Here is a 20,824-nt window from a genome sequence, read left to right on the forward strand (position 1 = left end):
AATTGTTGTTTCACTAATTGGTATTTATGTGCTCAGTGTTCTCCCTAGGACCTTTCTAATGGGTGCACCACCCTGCCGGTTTTAGAGACCGCTTGACTAAACCTAGATATATGCTAATTACATAATATTATTAATAGGTACACATTTGAGTCATTGGGTGCTCCAAATTCACCTATAAATACTGTAAATCTGCCAATTTAAATGATAAATCATTACCATAATTGCATCAGTTACATCGGAGGTCAAATGTTTAGCTTGACCACTATGTAGTCGCGAGCAGGGGTTTGGATTAGCGTGGAATCGCATGCGAGCCCTCTATTCCGTATGACATCACAAACCTGTATGGCAGTCCACATGTCCACAGCAACCGAGTGGGAGGCCTAAGTCCAGTGTTACATGATTTGGAAGGAGCAATAGAACACTAGACGTTCAACGTACTCTGTTATAACTTGTTCATGATAATAACATTCAAATAGTTCAATTGTGCAGTTAATATTTACCTGTCTGATATTATTGTTAACGCCCTGAGGGGAATGAATTGAAATTTATATTCATATTGAAGTTTTACGTAGTATTCCCCGCCCGGCTACTCATTCTTGCCACCCGCCTGACAAACATTTCTGGGGAGAACACTGGTGCTAATGTTATTATTGTTAATTTTACATTCAAATTAAGCAATTTCAGTTTATGACTGCTAATGATTGTTTAGCAATATATTTAATTTTGTATTACAAAACACCCAACAAGTAGGCTGTGCAGTGTGGTCATGTATCTATGAAATTGCGCTTGGGCAGTGGTGGGTTTGAACCCCACTGTCAGCTATCTTGAAGATGGTTTCCCTTCTTTGCAATAGGCAGGCAGATACTAAGGCCATACCGTAATTAAGGCCACAGTTGCATCCTTCTGAGGCCCATTCCATCGTTGCCATGAATCGGTGTATGAGCCTCATAGGCAAAAAAATGAGATCATTATGAAGCCCAGAACATCATTATAATTGTTCATAAAGGTGGAAAAATGTTAAGTTCATGTTCAGTGTTGTAATTCAAAATATGCTATACATCTGCATGTTTCAGACCCCCATTTGTCTTAATTGCATTCATAATGACTTTTATAAATTCCTGCCCTACAGTTGTTATATAATCAAACACTTTATTTAAACTTCATGGGACATGTATTATTATCATTAATATTAGTATTACTATTAATATTATTATAGGGAGATTAAGTACAGCATGAAACATATCTGCTAAATGGGAAGTGAAAAACTGTAATGTGGAGTTATTTTCAAGAGCAATGAACCTTTCAAACATGTGGTTTACTGAACTCATAGTCTGTTCCTTTATATGAGATCATCATTTGTATGATAATATTCAAGTACTGAAGTGGAAGTGTCGTGTGATATTGTGTGAATGATTTGTGTAAAGAAGTCATAGTTTTGGCTAAGCATCCATTTCTACCAAAGGAGGTTTCACTGAAAATCTTGTATTTTGGAGAACATTTCTCATCAGAACACAGGAAATATATTATGCTCTCTCCTCTCTTATTTGCAGTTTGTATGCACATCCTCCTATACAAAAGTATGTACTGGTATGTATGCAATGTCCAAGTAACTAAATTAATATTTGTGAATTTTGTGATGTTGGTAACCCATTCACTTGATGTGATGGTAACAGTTCTACAAACTTTCCTTATCATAGTACTGGGCAAGTTGGCCGTGCGGTTAGGAGCGCACAGCTGTGAGGTTGCATCCAGGAGATAGTGGGTTCGAACCCCACTGTCGGCAGCCCTGAAAATGGTTTTCTGTGGTTTCCAATTTTCACACCAGGCAAATGCTGGGGCTGTACCTTAATTAAGGCCACAGCTGCTTCCTTCCCATTCCTAGGCCTTTCCTGTCCCATCGTCGCCATAAGACCTATCTGTGTCAGTGCAACGTAAAGAAACTAGCCTTATCATAATTGTCCCCCTGTGGGTAGGGGGTGGGCAACCACGCAGCCCTTAATTGAATTTTGGCATTGTTTCCGCTTACTTGTGCCAGGCTCCCCACTTGGTTGGCCGGGTGGAGTGCATGCTGTCAGACCACAGATCAGCCTACTCTGCAACCACCAACATAGATTTCCGCCTTCGATATACAGTAGGTACTAATGGCACTTTCTGAAGTGAGTTTCCACTGTCTTACACAGGCATTTCATCTAGATCACAGCAAAGGCCCTTGCACACCATAATGTTGTGGAAGTAGCAGCATATTGTTCATAATACTGTACTAAATTAGCATACAATTCCTTGGACATAGCTCTTAATAGGCGGAGCTATGTTGTGACTTGGCATGGTAATGTTTTGTGCTGGATCAGCTGCCATATTATTGTACGTAGATCCTGATGCTACATATTTCTGTCCATTTATTGGAACTCCTCTCCTGCGGATGGACTGAAAGGAAGCATTATTTGTACCTCCTGCATGTTGTAAGAGGGAACAATCACATAATCTGTAAGTGCTCTCTTGTCTTTTAAACCCACAAACATATTCATGATTCCATCTTTTTCCATGTAGCAGAAAAATTTAGATATATCCTACTGTCACATAAAATAGAACATTTTTAAGTATTGTAAATAGTGCAGATCAATGAATACACGGGATGCATACAATTTTTTAGCTTGACATTGTTTATCATCTAAATGCAGATGACTGATTGAATGATATGTTGTGTTTTGGTGCAGTATGTAGGAACAGAGTATGTGCTATCATGTCTTGGTTTCTTCAAACACTACTCTGCCAGAGATTTGTGTGGCCCTAGGTGCCTCTTTTGACAGACTGAAAGATGTATCATATAGTAAGTTCCTTGGGAAAATACAAATGGTGTTGCTGAAAACTTTTGCAATGTCAGTGCAACGTTAGACTGCAATAAGAGAGAAAAGTATTATGTTGTAACTTGTCAGTTCCAGTCTTTCTTTCCTAAATGAATGATTTTGTATTTGTGTTGTATTGCATAGTTTTCTGGCTGATGAATATTAATTGATGATTAACACTGCTGAATGTAATGTCATGAGATTAGATTATTTTGTGCAAATTTCTACACAATTTTATACCTGTAACACTGTGGATAGTAGGTAGAATATAGCTCCATAAACCAAAAGATCATGTTTCATTTCAATTTATCTTTGAATCCTACAAACTCCCTCCTTATCATATGAGTTTCCTTTCATCATTGTGGTTCCTGTGTATGGTTTTCTTTCTTACATTGTATTTATATTTTATTTCCTGCATAAGTGGCATATCTTGATACTATTGACTATTACGGTTGGCTTAAGTAGTGTTAAAAGAGGACTGATGTACGAGGGGATGTTAGTGCCTATTTCTATCATAGGTCTTAATCTGAGATAGGGATTGCCAATCCCACTCACCTTCTGGTCACTTCCTTCCTCCCTTTGTGAGTTAGCTTCCATTTTCCTCAGCAGAAACAAACAAAAGCAGCACAGGCAAGGCCAGTCACTCCCATCCTTCATGGCTTTGTGAATTAGTAAAAGTAAAATATAACTCCATAAATCAAATAATTATAATAAGCAGCACAAGCTGGTAAGCTTCTTTTCTCCAGCAAAAAATTATTAATAACAATAATAATAATAAAGCACAGGCCAACCTCCAGGTGTATTGTTGTTCAGAATGCAGTATTTCAGAAAAAGGTAACAAAGAAGGAAAGAAAGAAAAGGAAATGAAAGAAAAAATATGAGGGAAAAAAAAGAACAAAAATATATTTAATATAATATTTAAGAGGGGGCGGGGGGGGGGGGCGGCGAGAACCTGGGGACCCTCCCGGCGCTAAACGATTTAAATCGCCCGCCCGGTAATTTTAGTTCAGCCCTGTGCTCACTAGAGGCGCTATTGTGCAATTCCTGGCGATCTTTGCGCAGCCGTTGCGTACAGAAGTGAAAAATAACGTTGAGAGTCATCTCTTACTCATTCTCTTTGGATAATATAGCCTACAGAGACGCACACATCAACATTAACAACGGCTCCTGGATAAAATATAGTGAATATAGCATACACCAGACTGAAAAACAAGCATTATTTGCCGTTTTTCTTCTGTATGAAGTATATTTCAGAACAATCCAGCTTACCTGATTCCTGTTCGGGTTACCGAACGATTTTAGTACTTTTTTCTTGAGATCTAGAAGACTGCCAAGCTTTATCAGCAGTACCGGTGCGTTAAAGGCTGTGGTGGCAGTCTAAAATGAAATAAATCACGATTACTTGAAGCAAATCTTCCGGAAATAGCACAGTTCATGAAATAAAACTACCCAAGCTAACGAGATATATCCGATACACACAATACGAACAACTGAACATGATCATTAAATTATATACCAACCACTTCGAAATCAAACCTGAAACTGTGAATAGCCCAGCACGTCTCGCAGATTAAAAATCAATACGATGTTCCTTGTCTATAGCAATATACACTCAATACAGTTCACTTCAATCATAGTTCTATACTTCAGAGAAAAATCCAAAATATATCATGTGAACAAGTGAGATCGACAAGACGAGCTGGAAGTGACTCGCAGTCCAAGAGACAGTACCGTCGAGTGGGGATACTTGGGACAGTTTTATCATTCACATTGTTATAGAACGCTAACCTATAATCATATAAACTTCAATTAATTACAGGGAAACAAGTCTGTGATGGCTGTCAACATCTGTGCAATAAACCCTGTGAAAATATGACTTTAAATGCTTTGATTTAATTAAAATCGAAGTGTCCCAAGTTTCCCTCCTGGAGGGGATACTTGGGACAGTAATACAAATTGCAGAGAAACATCATGTTAACCATTGTGAATCAAACTTGGGACACCCATCAAGGGATTTCTCCTTGATTTTAGTTATATAGTCATCAATACAAGCTAATTTAAGTTCACCGGGCGAGTTGGCCGTGCGTGTAGAGGCGCGCGGCTGTGAGCTTGCATGCGGGAGATAGTAGGTTCGAATCCCACTATCGGCAGCCCTGAAAATGGTTTTCCGTGGTTTCCCATTTTCACACCAGGCAAATCCTGGGGCTGTACCTTAATTAAAGCCACGGCCGCTTCCTTCCAACTCCTAGGCCTTTCCTATCCCATCGTCGCCATAAGACCTATCTGTGTCGGTGCGACGTAAAGCCCCTAGCAAAAAAAAAAATTAAGTTCACCATAATGTATTTTATTTTCAAATTGCGACAATTTTCATGTTTTGGTTACACTGCTATTTTGTGGTTTAATATACTAAGACAAATTAATTTGTTCATTGTTTGCCATGATTACATTCCTATTTCAAACTTTCCCAAATGACATAAGAAAAGCGTCAGTTTATCCATTTTAATCATGGTACCATACGGTACCGTTACCAAAATTTGAAATGTGTAGCGATCCCGAAAAATACGAATAGGGACTAGCAGTTTACAGATATTTTGAAAGGAAACATCTGCAATATCATCAATCTGAGGAAATATAAATGCATCTGCAGAACCATGGTAACTTCTCATAAATTTACAAGTATAGGTGGTGGTGTGATTGACTGAACTTGGCACACAAATAGTTTTGCAAGTTTTGCAAGAACAAAATCACATTTTACACCTTTTATGGCCTTTTCCAAAGTCTCGTGGGTAAAATCATGGTATTTCCTGCTCCCAATCTTTCGTTTGTGCTTTCTAGGCATGGTGATAAATATCCGGAAAAATAATTGAAGGTGTTCCAAGTTACCCCACATCAAACATTTGTTTATGAAATCTCACTTATTCACTATAGAGTATCAGATATCAGCTCAATACATTGTTGTTACATTTACAAGATTCTAGGTTATGTGGGGTACTAATAAACTGATTTCAGTGATCGTTTAGCTCTCCTTGGCAGACGAAGTTTTAAAAGGTTACTAAAATAAACAGAAATAATAATGAAACTAAATCACAACTATTTTGTACATAGCTCAAGTTACAAAGCTTGAATATGGTTAGAAAGTATGCCTGAAGCATTCACTTCAGCTGGGAATAACAAAAACAATATTAGCATTATATGGAGGGTAGATAATTGAACAAACATAAGTATACCCCAAATTGTCCCAAGTTTCCCTCCAGTCCCAAGCAACGAGCTAGAATAACATAGAGGGACTGTATACCTAACACCAGCGCTCCCTGCTTGAAGCAAGTTGATAAGGGGCAGCCATGTTAAGGGTTGTCAAAACAAAGCGAATTGGCGCGAGAGCATATGTTGAGGTGACAGGGAGATCGTGCATGCCAATTTAATTCCCTAAGTTTTAAGAAGTGAAAACATGATTCTCGCTTTCAAGAATGCCAGCCGTAAGCTCAGCGTATGGTTGTACTAATCGGAGTAATAAAACCAAGGATATATCGTACTTTAAGTAAGTATTACTGAATTATAGCGGAGATTCCTTTTGGTAATTTCTGTTTGTAATTAAATCCATTTTATTGTTTACTTAGCGAAAGTACGGATAGCCACGGTAATTATTTGTCGAATTTTGTTTAAGATTTCGTTTAAAGAACAAGGAATTAACCGAACAATGCGTTGTGAGGGCGAAAAGAGATAAATGGTATCCCACTCAATTCAGTTGCTTATGCTCTGTACATTTCCAGCCCTATTTAATTTTCATTCACATTTACAAATAAAGGAAATGGAGCGCCCACCACCAAAAAAACGTAACCACAAAAAATCACTTGAATTTCGTTCAAACGTACACCAAGTATGATAAATACAGCATTTTACTGCTATTTTTGAAATGTATACAGCCTTTATTGTAGATGTCTGTTGCCTTGGTTTTTAAAACTATGCCACACTTCATAATGGACAACTTTCAAGGTTATCTTTCAGCTAGTAATCCCAGTATGATATGGTAATGGGAGAAACATGATATCCCCCCTATATTATAATAAATAATTACACTAAACGATTATTGTGGTAAAGTATTCGTGGGCCGCCTCTGTGGTGCACTGGTTAGCGTGAGCAGCTGCCACCCCTGGAAGCCCGGGTTCGATTCCCGGCTCCGCCACGAAATTTGAAAAGGGGCACGAGGGCTGGAACGGGATTCTATCAGCCTGGGGAGGTCAACTGAGTAGAAGTGGGTTCGACTCCCACCTCAGCCATCCTCGAAGTGATTTTCCGTGGTTTCCCACTTCTCCTCCAGGCAAATGCCGGGATGGTACCTAACTTAAGGCCACGGCCGCTTCCTTCTCGCCCCCACAAGGCCCATGTTCAGCATAGCAGGTGCAGCCCTCCCTCACAGTTGTATCCCCCGACCCAATGTCTCACGCTCCAGAACACTGTCCTTGAGGTGGTAGAGGTGGGATCCGTCGCTGAGTCCGTGGGAAAAACCAACACGGGAGGGTAAACAGATTAAGAAAGGAACACAGTACTCATGAGGATGCAATAATTTTAAAAATATGAACAGAATGAGGTTGTAACCTATTGTAGGTCCCTACGATTTTAAGGTTTCCTGTCATAAATATTTATGTCCATCGTTTTTATTCTAATTTACGCTTAACCACAACAGCCAAGCAGGGTAACGCTCTTGTTCCGATTTCGAGGCCTATTCGTATGTCACTGTGCGATGATTTCGAACTACCCTACAATCAACTGATCGTGATGTGGGCCTCGTGCCGCAATATGATGAAGCGGCGGTATTCGCTTTCATGCTTCAAGCTTTTGGCAACGGTCTTTAATTCTCCCCCAGCGATTCTAAAATGCGCATTTTCTACACTTTTCGTCATTTAAAGGCCATGCCCCCTTGCTTGTGTGACCACAGGAAACATGGCGGACGTTCGTTCTATTAGGTTCACCCAGGCAGCGCTTCCGCCTCTCTATGTTATTCTAGCTCGTTGGTCCCAAGTATCCCTACTCGACGGTATCGCATCTTCGACATCTTTGAACGACTCGTTTATTTGAACTACTACGAGTTCGTTAAAATATTTTGAACGAGTCGTTCACGCGAGCATACAGCATATTAAAGGAGGACGAAGATGTAAGCAAGCACCATCTATTGTAAAACTTACGTACTAGCTCAAGTCTGGCACGGAATACTATCTCTCTTGCGCCGCTGGTGCTGTTGCTAAGATAGCTTTACCTAGTTCATTTGAACGAAATGCCGCGAGAGCACAAATGAACTACCTCGTTCATTTGAACGAAACATAAGCAAGCACGCAAACGGCCAATGGCGTGCCGTGTTAATGATCACATGACAGCACATTTCTCAACTGGTGATGGAGCAGGAAGAAGAGTTATAAAAATTTAGAAAATTTATCTGTCTCTCGTAGATGCCTTTTCTCCACCTAGGGAGGCTGGCGGCGCCGCTGGGCACTGAACAGCTGCTTTCTGCTCGTGCTAGGCGCTCTGCAAGACGATGAAGTACCAAGTTCATAGAATGTCGTACTAGCCGCCTAGCTTTGTAACTGAGCGCATGTTGGTTTGAGTCCGGTCCTTGCAAGATACTGCAACCATACCACCCACGCCTTTTTAGTCTAGAGTAAAATGCCATCTCATCTAGAAAACGAAGAAAAATAAACTTCAAAGTCATGGGTGAGCAAAAGCTCTTTCGACCGTGCAAGGATCAACTGCACTCCTCCGTCCCAAAGAACCAAACCAATGACCTCCCAGGGCCATGGTGCATTCGGGACAAAGGATCATAATATAACACCTAACTAACTTAAAGGCATAAATGAACGCAGGGAAATTCAGGATGCAATATTTTTCCGGCAAAATGACAATCAAAGAAAAGTTTAAAAACCTATTTATTATTCCTTGATAAAATCACGATTAATTGAACTTAACCCTGAATAATTATACTATAATGAAAATAAAATATACAATATCCGATGGACTAAATACAAATTTGGAGATGTCACTCCTTTCATTAAGAAAATATAATATTTCATGTTTGTTAATATTTATCGATTAAATGTCGAAGTTGTTTGTTCCATTCCCTTTTTGACATGACAATAAGTGTTACATTAAATAATCGGTACAAAATCCTTCTTAAGAACAGAAATATCCTTGTAAATGCGACGGTTCTCATTACAAGTATTCTTCACTATTAGAAGAAACAATTATCTATGCGAAAAATTGGAGACAACTTTGAGTGGTCGCCTAACTAATTAATTATACTACTAAATAAATAAACAAAAGAATAAACGAAAACTAGTGGATAACATAATCATCAAAATAAGATTTGACTGATGTTGGGTCCAGAAATCGAACCCACATCACAATGACTCCGATGACAAATAACGAGACAGAACCCGTTTTGGAATCCAAACAAAGAGGACGTTTTATAGGGTTCGTCCTCCCAGCTCTTTAGCAGATAAAAAGGACAATTATCATCTTAGAGCAATTTTTCCCGTGGATAAAGGCAGTAAATAGCTTCTTCTCTCTCAAACAGCTGGTTCATACTCCCCTTAAAACCGTCGAGCTTTTAAAAACGTAGGAGGTGGGGTGGGGTCAAGGCTGTATGGTTTGTCATTCAAGTAAAGGAATACGAAGACGTACGCAAGTACCATCTGTTGTAAAACTGACGTACTAGCTCACGTGCGGTACGGAAAACTACCTCTGCTCACGTCGCTAGTGATGTTGCCAAGAGAGCTCATAATAAACTACCTCGTTCATTTGAACGACGTGCCACGAGAGCTGTTTCCATGAAGACAGCACAAATCAACTACCTCGTTCATTTGAACGACTTCGTTCGTTTGAACGACTTCGTTCATTTGAACGAAATGCCGCAAGAGCACAAATGAACTACCTCCTTCATTTGAACGACAAAATAAGCTCGCACAAAAATGGCCGATGGCGTGCCATGTTAATGGTCACGTGACTGCATATTTCTCATCTGCTCATGAACTACCTCGTTCATTTGAACTAGTTCATTTGAACGACTCAAGGCGATGAACGGTATCGAATGAACTAGTTCAAGCAAATGAACTGACTGGACCCATCCCTATCGACAGCGCATAGGGATGGAAACGATATATCGATTTTTATGAAATACCGGCAGGACGAATAGAAATGAATAGTGTGACAACTCCCTCTGAATCACATGTTAGCAGACCTTAATCGTAATTGTAAAAATTACAAACATCTTCCAAGGTCCTTTACGACAAAATGTTAGATTATCTTATATTAATATATTTAGTTTTTTAAAATATTTTTTCTCTACGGGGTTGACTGTATGATGTAGATAAAAAGAACTAATATACCTTCTGCAGCGCTGCTGTCGATAAAAGGGCCGAGTACGCGCGCTTTTCGTCGGCTTACTGTGGAAGTGTGCAAACAGTTTGTGGTCTTTTTCAGTAGTTTTATACATTCTCCAGTTGTATTAGTGCAAAATAGCTGACATTAACTTTTCATGAACTGAAAAGTGAAAAAGATTATGCATTTGAGAAGTAGGACGTACACTTTGATATATACTTCAATTTACTACCGCATGTGAATATGCCTACAACTTGCAATGTCCCGGGTTGTAATTCGGGTTACAATAAACATTCGAATTATAAGCGTCATTTTTGTTTCACCCCCAAAAGATCCCACTCTGTTCTCAAAGTGGTCGAAGGCTATCCCACGTCAACATCTGCTTTTGAAGTGATAGTACCCTTAACATAATTTTTCAGTCAGATTAGAGCCGTGTCAAAAGCTGTTGTCAAAGAGAATGCCAAAAGCACAAATACAGCTCAGGAAAAAAATCACAACACGCTTACCTTTGATCAGCCACAATTATCTCTTTTTCTTTTTTTGCTAGTTGCTTTACAGATAGGTCTTATAGCAACGATAGGATAGGAAAGGCCTAGGAGTTGAAAGGAAGCGGCTTTTGCCTTAATTAAGGTACAGCACCAGAATTTGCCTGGTGGGAAAATGGGAAACCACGGAAAACCATCGTCAGGACTGCCGACAGTGGGATTCGAACCCACTATCTCGCGGATGCAAGCTCACAGCCGCGTGCCCCTAACCGTACGGCCAACTAGCTCGGTCCACCATTATCAAGCTGGGAAGATGAACAAATAGCTCCTTTTACCAGTTCAAAAAATGAATGTCATTCATCAGTTTTGTGGGTATATTGTTAAACATGCAAGCGAAGTGATAGGCTGTACAGCATGTATTGGTTCTATGCAAAACGATACAGAGGAGGACCTAACAAGTCTAGAAGAATATTTTAACGCATCCAACTATCTTATTTATCCATCGAGTGAATTATTATTGATGTTTTCTCATGTAGAGGAAGTTGTTGTGAGAAATATTAGTGTACAAGAAGCATATGGGGTGAAATATTTCAAGAATGCCTGGATAGTTTACCTTCAATTACTGTTTCTTATAGACTTGGGTGCTGTTGGGTGCTGTACTGAACATGCTCAGGACTTGGTACCAAAATTAATTTTTCATTACATACGATGCCGATTTTATTTCCGAACAAAAAAGAAGTACGGAAAGAAATGCAAGCTTGTACGACCGCAAAACATACCCGGAAAATGTTCAAGGTGTCCAGTTAACTGACTGACGGGGTGAAGTACTGATAAGATTCATTAATTTGAGCATGCTAATATGTAATTTAACTTAAGTAGTTATGTAGGAATTACATATATATGACATACCGGTACGTAACATCATGTGGGTGCCTGCAGAGTTTTAATGTGTTTATATTACGCAGCATGTACACTAACAGTCGAACATGTTTTTTAAAGGTTATAGCTGATAATTGCAACTGAATTTGATTTTGGGGTGAATTAATGAAATAGCTCTATTCACACATACCCGTTTGACATATTCGTTAAGACACTGACGAACCAATTTCAGAAGTAATGTCATTAAATCATTACTAAATGTAAAATATTTCCTATGAATTTGTCACATATTACTTTCAAAACAAGGAACACTATAATCTTAATTTGCACGAAACACAGATCGCAGTCAACGGTCAGTGAAGAGAATGCACATTCCTGAAACATAACAACAATAAACACACGGTTTTAAATAATTTATTTAAACGATAAATTCCTAATTAAGTCACATCAGATGTCATTTAAAATCACATGTTCAGGGACAGCTGATCCCTGTTTACCTACACCAGCGCCGCGTAGTGTAGAAACATATCAAACAGCAGAAGTCGTCACACTATGCATTTCTATTCGTCCTGATACCGATGTTTTCGTTGCATTTTATCGATATATTGATAACGAAAATTTGATTCAATTTGTCACAGAAGATTTCGGCTTTTCTATAAATATACCGTTCTTCTTTCAATAATAATAGTAATAATCATCATCATCACCAGAACAAACCATGATCACACAATAGGAAACGGACTGGCAACACCTGGTCGCAAGAAAGTAAAGAAGCCCATACCGAAAGGATGAAGAAATACTGAGCTCATCAAAAAAAGGACTAGAAACGAATATCGTACCGGTAATACACATCATGGTCCATAGTAGACCCTAAAAACAAAAAACAAAATAATATTGTACATTCGTCAAATGGTGGTCGCATAATGATAGTAATTATGTAAATTTATATTACGGGTTTTACAAAAAGTATTAGTACCGGTACCATAACATCATTTCCAAACATAATTCATGCAATAGGGTAATGAAATAGTATCAATTCTTTAAAATACAGATATTTAGTCAAGGTGTTTAGGATTTATTATTTAATGGAAATATCATTCAACTAGTAAAGAAATTTCATTAAGAATACCAATGCAGTATTTACTAATAATAAAATATTAATTCCTGAAGCTGAGAGCAAGAATGTAATAACTACAGAAACCACCATGGAAATTATTGTTCAATCAATCATCAGTCAATCACTACTGATCTGCATTTAGTCGCCCAGGTGGCAGATAGCTACCTGTTGTTTTCCTAGCCTTTTCTTAAATGATCGCAAAGAAATTGGAAAATATTTGACCATTTCCCTTGGTAAGTTATTCCAATCCCTAACACTCCTACCTAAAAACGAATATTTGCCCCAATTTGTCCTCTTGAATTGCAACTTTATCTTCATATTGTGATCTTTCCTACTTTTAAAGACACCACTCAAACTTATTCGTCTACTGATGATCTCCCACGCCATCTCTCCACCGACAACTCGGAACGTACCACTTAACCGAGCAGCTCGTCTCCTTTCTCCCAGTTCTTCCCAGCCCAAACTTTGCAACATTTTTATAACGCTACTCTTTTGTCGCAAATCGCCCAGAACAAATCGAGCTGTTTTTCTTTGGATTTATTCCAGTTCTTGAATCAAGTGATTCTGGTCAGTGTCCCATACACTGGAACCATACTCTAGTTGGGGTCTTACCAGAGACTTATATGCCCTCTCCTGTACATCCTTACTACAACCCCTAAATACCCTCATAACCATGTGCACAGATCTTTACCCTTGATTAACAATCATATTTATGTGATTACCCCAATAAAGGCCTTTTCCTATGTTAACACCTAGGTACAAACAATGATTCCCAAAAAGAACTTTCTCCCCATCAACGCAGTAATTAAAACTGAGGGGACTTTTCCTATTTGTGAAACTCACAACCTGCCTTTTAACCCCGTTTATTACCATACCATTGTCCACCGTCCATCTCACAATACTATCGAGGTATCTTTGCAGTTGCTCACAATCATGTAACTTATTTATTGCTCTGTACAGATTAACATCATCTGCAAACAGCCTTATCTCTGATTGCACTTCTGTACACATATCATTGATATATATAAGGAAACGTAAAGGTCCAATAATACTGCCTTGAGGAATTCCCCTCTTAATTATTACAGGGTCAGATAAAGCTTCCCCTCCTCTAATTCTCTGAGTTCTGTTTTCTAGAAATATAGGTAGCCACTCATTCAGTCACCCATTTTTTCTAGTCCAATAGTACTCAATTTTGCCAGTAGTCTTCCTTGATCTACCCTATCAAATGCCTTACATAGGTCAATCGCAATAGAGTCCATGTGGCCTCCTGAATCCAGGATATCTGCTATATCTTGCTGAAATCCTACAAGCTGAGCTTCAGTGGAATAACCTTTCCTAAACCCAAACTGCCTTCTGTCAAACCAGTTATTAATTTTGCAAACATGTCTAATATAATCAGAAAGAATGATTTCCCAAAGCTTACATGCAATGCATGTCAAGCTGACTGGCCTGTAATTTTCAGCTTTATGTCTATCACCCTTACCTTTATACACAGGGGCTACTATAGCAACTCTCCATTCATTTGGTATAGCTCCTTCAACAAAACAATAATCAAAAACGTATTTCAGACATGGTACTATATGGTAACCATTGCCTTTAGTACATCCCCAGAAATCTTATCAATTCCAGCTGCTTTTCTAGTTTTCAACTTTTGTATCTTACTGTAAATGTCATTGTCATCATAGGTAAATTTCAATACTTCTTTAGTGTTACTCATCTCCCCTGTCCGGACATTATCCTTGTAACTAACAATCTTTACATACCCCTGATTGAATACTTCTGCCTTTTGAAGATCCTCGCATACACACTCCCCTTGTTCATTAATTATTCCTGGAATGTCCTTCTTGGAACCTGTTTCTGCCTGAAAATACCTATACATACATTTCTGGTTTTCACTAAAATTTGTATGACCACCAATTATGCTTGCCATCATGTTATCCTTAGCTGCCTTCTTTGCTAGATTCAAATTTCTAGTAAGTTCCTTCAATTTCTCCTTACTTCCACAACCATTTCTAACTCTATGCCGTTCCAACCTGAATCTCCTTCTTAATCTCTTTACTTCTCTGTTATAGTATAGTGGATCCTTACCATTCCTTACCACCTTTAAAGGTACAAACCTATTTTCACATTCCCCAACAACTGCTTTAAACCCATCCCAGAGTCTGTTTACATTTTTATTTACCATTTTCCAGCGATTATAGTTACATTTTAAAAACTCCCTCATGCCTGTTTTGTCAGCCATACTGTACTGCCTAATAGTCCTAATTTTAATACCTGCCTTTCTTTCACATTTATTCTTAACTATGACAAAAACAGCTTCGTGATCACTAATACCATCTATTACTTCGGTTTCTCTATAGAGCTCATCTGGTTTTATCAGCACCACATCCAAAATATTCTTCCCTCTAGTTGTTGAAAATGATCTTACCCTCGAGCACTCTGGAGGGGAGTGGATTTAAGAAGCTGATGACAGTTATGGCCTCCCGTTATATACGGTAGTTCCTTCAAGATATACAACTAAAGATCTAATAAATAAAAATTATTAAGCTTATGTATCTGTATCCAAGTTTAGGACAAAAGTAACATGTTTAAATCATGTTGCATTAACAACAGAAATATGGATGAATATTCAGATGAAAAGATTTTTAGTCGTGATGCTGCACTTTGCAAAGGAGCAGGAATTAGCTTCAGTAAATACCAGTGGCGGCTCCTGACAAAATTTTTAGGGGGTTCATAACAACATTTTTGTTCATGACTCAAATAAGCAAAAAAAGTAACTTAGGTACATAAATCAGTTCACTAAAAGTTCCTTGTACGTTACTTTTTCACAAATTATATGGCAGAACCCTTGTAACCGAACATAAATTTTATAGTAGACCAATATGTTAGTGTAGAGCAAAATGTAAAATTCATAATAACTTTACTACTACTGCGAATATTGAAGGATGCGAGCACTATTCGTGGTTTTTAAATAGCACGAAGTTCACCTGGGGATTAGTGTAGAACAGAACCAAACCCCTTGGCCTACTAAGCGATCGCTGGTCAGCCCGGTGGCCTGCAGATTGTGAGGTTTCGTGTGGTCAGCACGACGAATCGTCTCGCCCGTTATTCTTGGATTCCTAGACCGGGGACGCCATCTCACCTTCAGATACCTCCTCAATTGTAATCACGTAGGCTGAATGGACCTCGAACCAGCCCTCAAATTGAGGTAAAAATCCCTGAAGTGGCCGGGAATCGAACCAGGGGCATCTGGGTAAGAGGCAGGCGCGCTATTCCCACACCACGGGGCTGGCTGTGTCAGTGTAGAACAGAAGTAAATTCCATAATTATTGCACTGCGAACATTGAAGGACGCGAGCATTATTCATGGTTTTTAAATAGCACGCAGTTAATCTGGGTATGACGTGAAGCATAGAAATAATGTGAACCGCATTTACCGGTCGATTTTTTTAAATAATCGTTTCCGAATTGACACAAATATTCTCCAAATTATCTCGGTTAATCAGGGTTCTCCTGTATCACATCTAAATTATTCTCGTCTTGGAAATTCTATACAACAATAGCATAGGGAATTCAATAATCGCGTTTTCGTGTACATGAGAATTTTCATGTTAATTTATTTTTGCACTCAGATGAGCGAGATCTCTGCACCCAGCTGAATTCTATACATTTCTTTCTTTGTTGAACAATAAACAGGGCAAACAAAAAAGCGCATTCCTAGATCTGCATCCACAGAGCACTTGCGTGTTTCATACACTTCTCTTTTAAACTTACGCCTATACTCACATTTGTCAGTTTTGTAATTTTTTCGATAATTATAACTGGTCTGTCCGGTCCAAGCCTTTTAATTTATAACTTACTCTGATAGGTTAATATTTCGCTGGTTAAAATTACCTGAACCGAATTCATTTCCTCTTACACAAAGAATACCATGGTTACAAACCATACGAACAGAGAAGCAAAAAACAACAACCAAATAAATTTCACTTGAAAAAATTTTCCAACCACAAGGTAAAGCATACTTCTTCGCGCGATTACGAACACCTGTTCACAACGAGCTAGCAAATGCCTATTCAGAATTACTAGCAAAATCTGCCGGTAATGTAATGAAATAGTAGCTCTTGCGAGGCTGTGTTGGACCCTTGTGGTCAACTGTAATACTGCGACTGCTTTGAGGGTGGCTCTAGACGGAAAGGCACGTACCTTACCGTGCTCCTCGCTAATGAGAATATCAGTGCATAAAATATGACGATATCTGCGTTCCGCATGCGCATAGTCTTCAGCACAATAGCGCATTATCCACTGTCAATCAAAGCGAACAACTGTCGCTGTAACGGAGCATCGCTATAAGTCGAATGATTTCGATCGATTGTCGAAATCAGGTCGAAAGAAATGAACGTTTTAAATTATCCATGAAAGCGTAAAGTTGTATTAAAACTGGGGGTTCACGTGCTCATGTGCTCCTCAGAAACCACCGCCACTAGTAAATACTGGGGTACGATTTATGAGCGGAGTGAATCACACACATCAGAATATATAGGCTTGAAACTGGTTGAAGTTATAAATGACTATGGAGTTCCGAAATAAAACTAGCTGCTGTCGTTTCAGACAATGGTGGAAATATTGTTGAAGCCATATTTAATAGATTTGAAAAATTCCCATATAGGCCTACCATGTTTGCACATACCTTGAATCCGGTGTACGAAAATTCCCTGCGAAATTCAGAACGCCTTAAAGAGGTCATTTCAAAATGTAGCGACTTAGTGTCTTGGTTTAAACGTCATGTAAGTTCAAGTGATGATCTCAAGAAATTTCATCGAAATTCAGGAATTTCTGAGGGGATGTTATTGAAATCCATTCTAAATTAAAAAACAAGATGAGACTCTACAGCTTTATGTGATGAAGAGATTATTAAAATGATTGGCTTTGTAGGACAAGTTGTTCTTAAATGCGTACATGTGTCAAATCAAGTGTAAAACTTGTTAAAACCTTCAAAATTTAAAGACTGTTTCTTACGTGTAATCATGTTAGGTAGAAGGGAACATTATATTTAGATCCTGGATTGAGTACTATATGATATTAAAAACTCTGAAACTTGTTCCCGTAGCAATAGCCTAAAGCAGATGCATGCGAAGTTTAATTTTTTTTTCCATTGTATATTGTTAGCTCACTTCACCTACACAATAATTTGATTTAAGGATGTTCTTTTTAGGTATATCGACGAACAGGAATGTATTCGTCTCATCGGCAACTTAAAAAATCTTTTGCGATATATCGACACCACTTCAATATATCGATATATTATGTATAATATATCGAATCTCGAAGAAGTTTTTTAATATCAATATGTCGGTATTTAATGATTTCCTCCATCCCTAACTGCACAGTGAAAGACATAAGTAGGACATGTAGGGATGCCAAGTTACCTACTCACAACGGCACGGATGGCAAAGCGTAAATACGATAATATAAGCGATTCTTCACCCAGCTCTATCTTTTAATTCCATACCAATGACTAGTATATTACAGAGGTTTAAAGGCTCCCCGAAAGGGCAAATTCATTTTTAACATCAATCCCCGAGAAAGTGTTGAGTAGAAATTAATGAAATATTCAGGAGAATAACAGACTCCATTTATTTTAAATCACCAACATCGCCCTGAAAGGAGATTGTTACAGCAACTTTTCTGTTTTCTCTGGCCTCCACGGAAGAGAAGCAACTACCATGCGACCTCTCTCCTCGATTTTTCATCTCCTTTTTTCTTTTTGCTTTTTTGCTTGATCTCCGTGCCACCATGGAGCCACTACATCACGTCTCCTCACATCAAGCATGATTGTAAAGTACCATATCGTTACTAAGGTAAAACCCGTATCAGCTCACCCATACCTACTTGATTGCAAACAGCTAGTAATAGCCAAGGAAGAATTAAAATTCATACTCAACCATGGTTCAATTCGGCCGTCAAATTCTCAGTGGGCTACTTCTTTCACTTAGCACTGAAGAAGGATGGCACGTTGCGCCCTTGCGCTGACCTTCGCAGACTCAATAATCAATCGGTACTTGATCGATACCCCTTTCCAAGGATAAAGGATTTTCAGCATTTCCTACTAGACAAGAAAATCGACCTCTTTAGCGCCTATTTTCAAACTTCTCCCGCCGAAGAGGACAAACCAAAAACCGCGGTGATAACACCACTCGACATTTAGGAGTTCAACGTTACGCCGTTTAAAATTAGAAACTCATCAACGGTTTGTCAATGAAGTGTTCAGAGGACTGGATTTTATTTTTGCATCCATGGATTATTGTATAATCAGTTCAAGTTCTGAAGAAGAGCATAGACAACATCTCAGAATAGGGTTTGAACGATTGAATAATAATAATAATTGAATAGTAACTGAATAATTGAATGGTCTATGTATTAACGTGTCCAAGCCTGTTATCACAGTAGAACAACTATAATTCTTAGGTTACCTTGTGTATGTTAGGTATTCAGCCCGAAGGTGGTTTGATCCTCTACAGCTCCACCAACAGTTGTCATCGATAGCCTAGGTGTCACTGAAGGGGCATACTAGGGAAATGAGGAGTGAGGTTTCCTCACTGAGGCAGAATTTGCTATTACATATCAGTCTGCCAAGCCCATTTAAATGCATGCACCAACTAAACATATGAGCGATAATTTCACACAATTCATAACAGGGACTGCCTGCATAAGGAGCCGTGTTACTAGAATCGCTCATGCCTCGGTCACTTTCATATTGTCAAAGCCAAGGATGAGACTGAGACAAGTAACAAATTTATTCTAGTCCGTACCAGAAGACATAGTACACTGTAAACTCTACATTTCGCCAGCAAAGGCATAGATTACCTTATAACATCAAAGGAGACCCAGCCACTACCAGAGAAAGTTGACGTCATTGTAAATCTCAAACTAACAGAAACTATTCAAGAAGTCAGATCGTTTTTGGGAATGACAAACTTCTACAGGAGATACCTCATCAATGCTTCTGAGACCCAAACTTTTCTACACGAATATCTAAAACGAGCGAAAATTTCAATGGACACCTGAAGCAGTCAACAATATGAAAGACCTAAGTGAAGCAACAATGGTAAGTTATCCCAATCTAAACTTCATACTAACTCTTGTGACTGACGCTGGTAACTACCCTATAGGAAGTGTGCAGCAGCTTGAAGGAGACGGATGGAAGCCGTTTGCCTTTTATTCAAAAAAGTTGAATGACGCAAAACAGGCATACAGCATTTATGACCGGCAACTTCTAAACATCTACCAGTCCATAAAATATTACAGAAATTTACTTGTAGGTCGTCATTTAGTGATTTATACTGAGTATTGACCGTTGCTGCATGCATTCAAGCTAAAGAATGAAAAGGCATCGCATCGACAGCTGCAATATATAGTATAATTTTCAATAGATATTCGTCACCCTATTGGGAAATTAAACACCGTGACCGATATGGAGGTAGCGCTACTTGATGGTGGCTCAGCCAGAGTCACATGAATATATATAAATATTCTCAACACCCCCTTTCGAAGGCTGAACCAGCTTCAGCGTTTCATTCTTCTGAAACCCAGACATTCTAAGCACTTCCAGTTTGTGAGTCCCTTGGTTAATATGACTGCAGGCATCTTCTCAGTTAACAAGTATTCGAGATGAATGTCCGCAGATGAAAGAACTTCTTGTACAAAATGATGTCGCACATCAATGCGCTTAGTCCGAGAGTGGAAAACATGATTTCCAGCAAGCTTCTGAGCTCTAATGTTGTCGTTATATAGCTGTACAGCCGACACACTGTTAATGCCTAACTCCCTTGTTAGTCTTAGTAAGTGCACTGCCTCTTTTGAAGCCTCATTCAGGGCCATATATTCACCCTCCGTTGAGGACAATGCCACTGTTCGTTGTTTCCTGGATTCCCGAGATACGACTCCGCCATACATTGTAAAGGCAAAACCTGTGTATGATCTGTGATCGTTGATGCATGCAGGCCAATGAGCATCTGCATAGGTAGTTAAATTACTGGTATCGCTTCCAAAGATGATTCCCACAACAGAAGAACCCTTCAGGTACCTTAGTACACTCTTTCCCTCTTGCCAGTGTTCTTTGCCAAAAGAATCATT

General features: G+C 38.9%; 1 long non-coding RNA gene across 2 annotated transcripts in view; it reads right to left on the reverse strand.

Annotated features, from left to right (window-relative positions):
- The window catches only part of LOC136875065 (uncharacterized), a 44,607-nt gene extending 39,989 nt beyond the window's left edge, over window positions 1-4,618 (reverse strand). Inside the window, exons 1-2 of one of the 2 annotated variants that reach the window (XR_011018329.1) lie at window positions 4,380-4,618; window positions 4,113-4,220 (exon numbers count right to left, since the gene is read on the reverse strand). This is a non-coding gene — a long non-coding RNA (uncharacterized lncRNA). Of the gene's footprint in view, window positions 1-4,112; window positions 4,316-4,379 lie in introns of those variants that run through there. The other variant, XR_011018328.1, reaches the window with a different exon arrangement.
- Window positions 4,619-20,824: the final 16,206 nt, after the last annotated feature.

The sequence above is a fragment of the Anabrus simplex genome, chromosome 5 (genome assembly GCF_040414725.1).
Source record: "Anabrus simplex isolate iqAnaSimp1 chromosome 5, ASM4041472v1, whole genome shotgun sequence".
Classification (NCBI taxonomy): domain Eukaryota; kingdom Metazoa; phylum Arthropoda; class Insecta; order Orthoptera; family Tettigoniidae; genus Anabrus; species Anabrus simplex.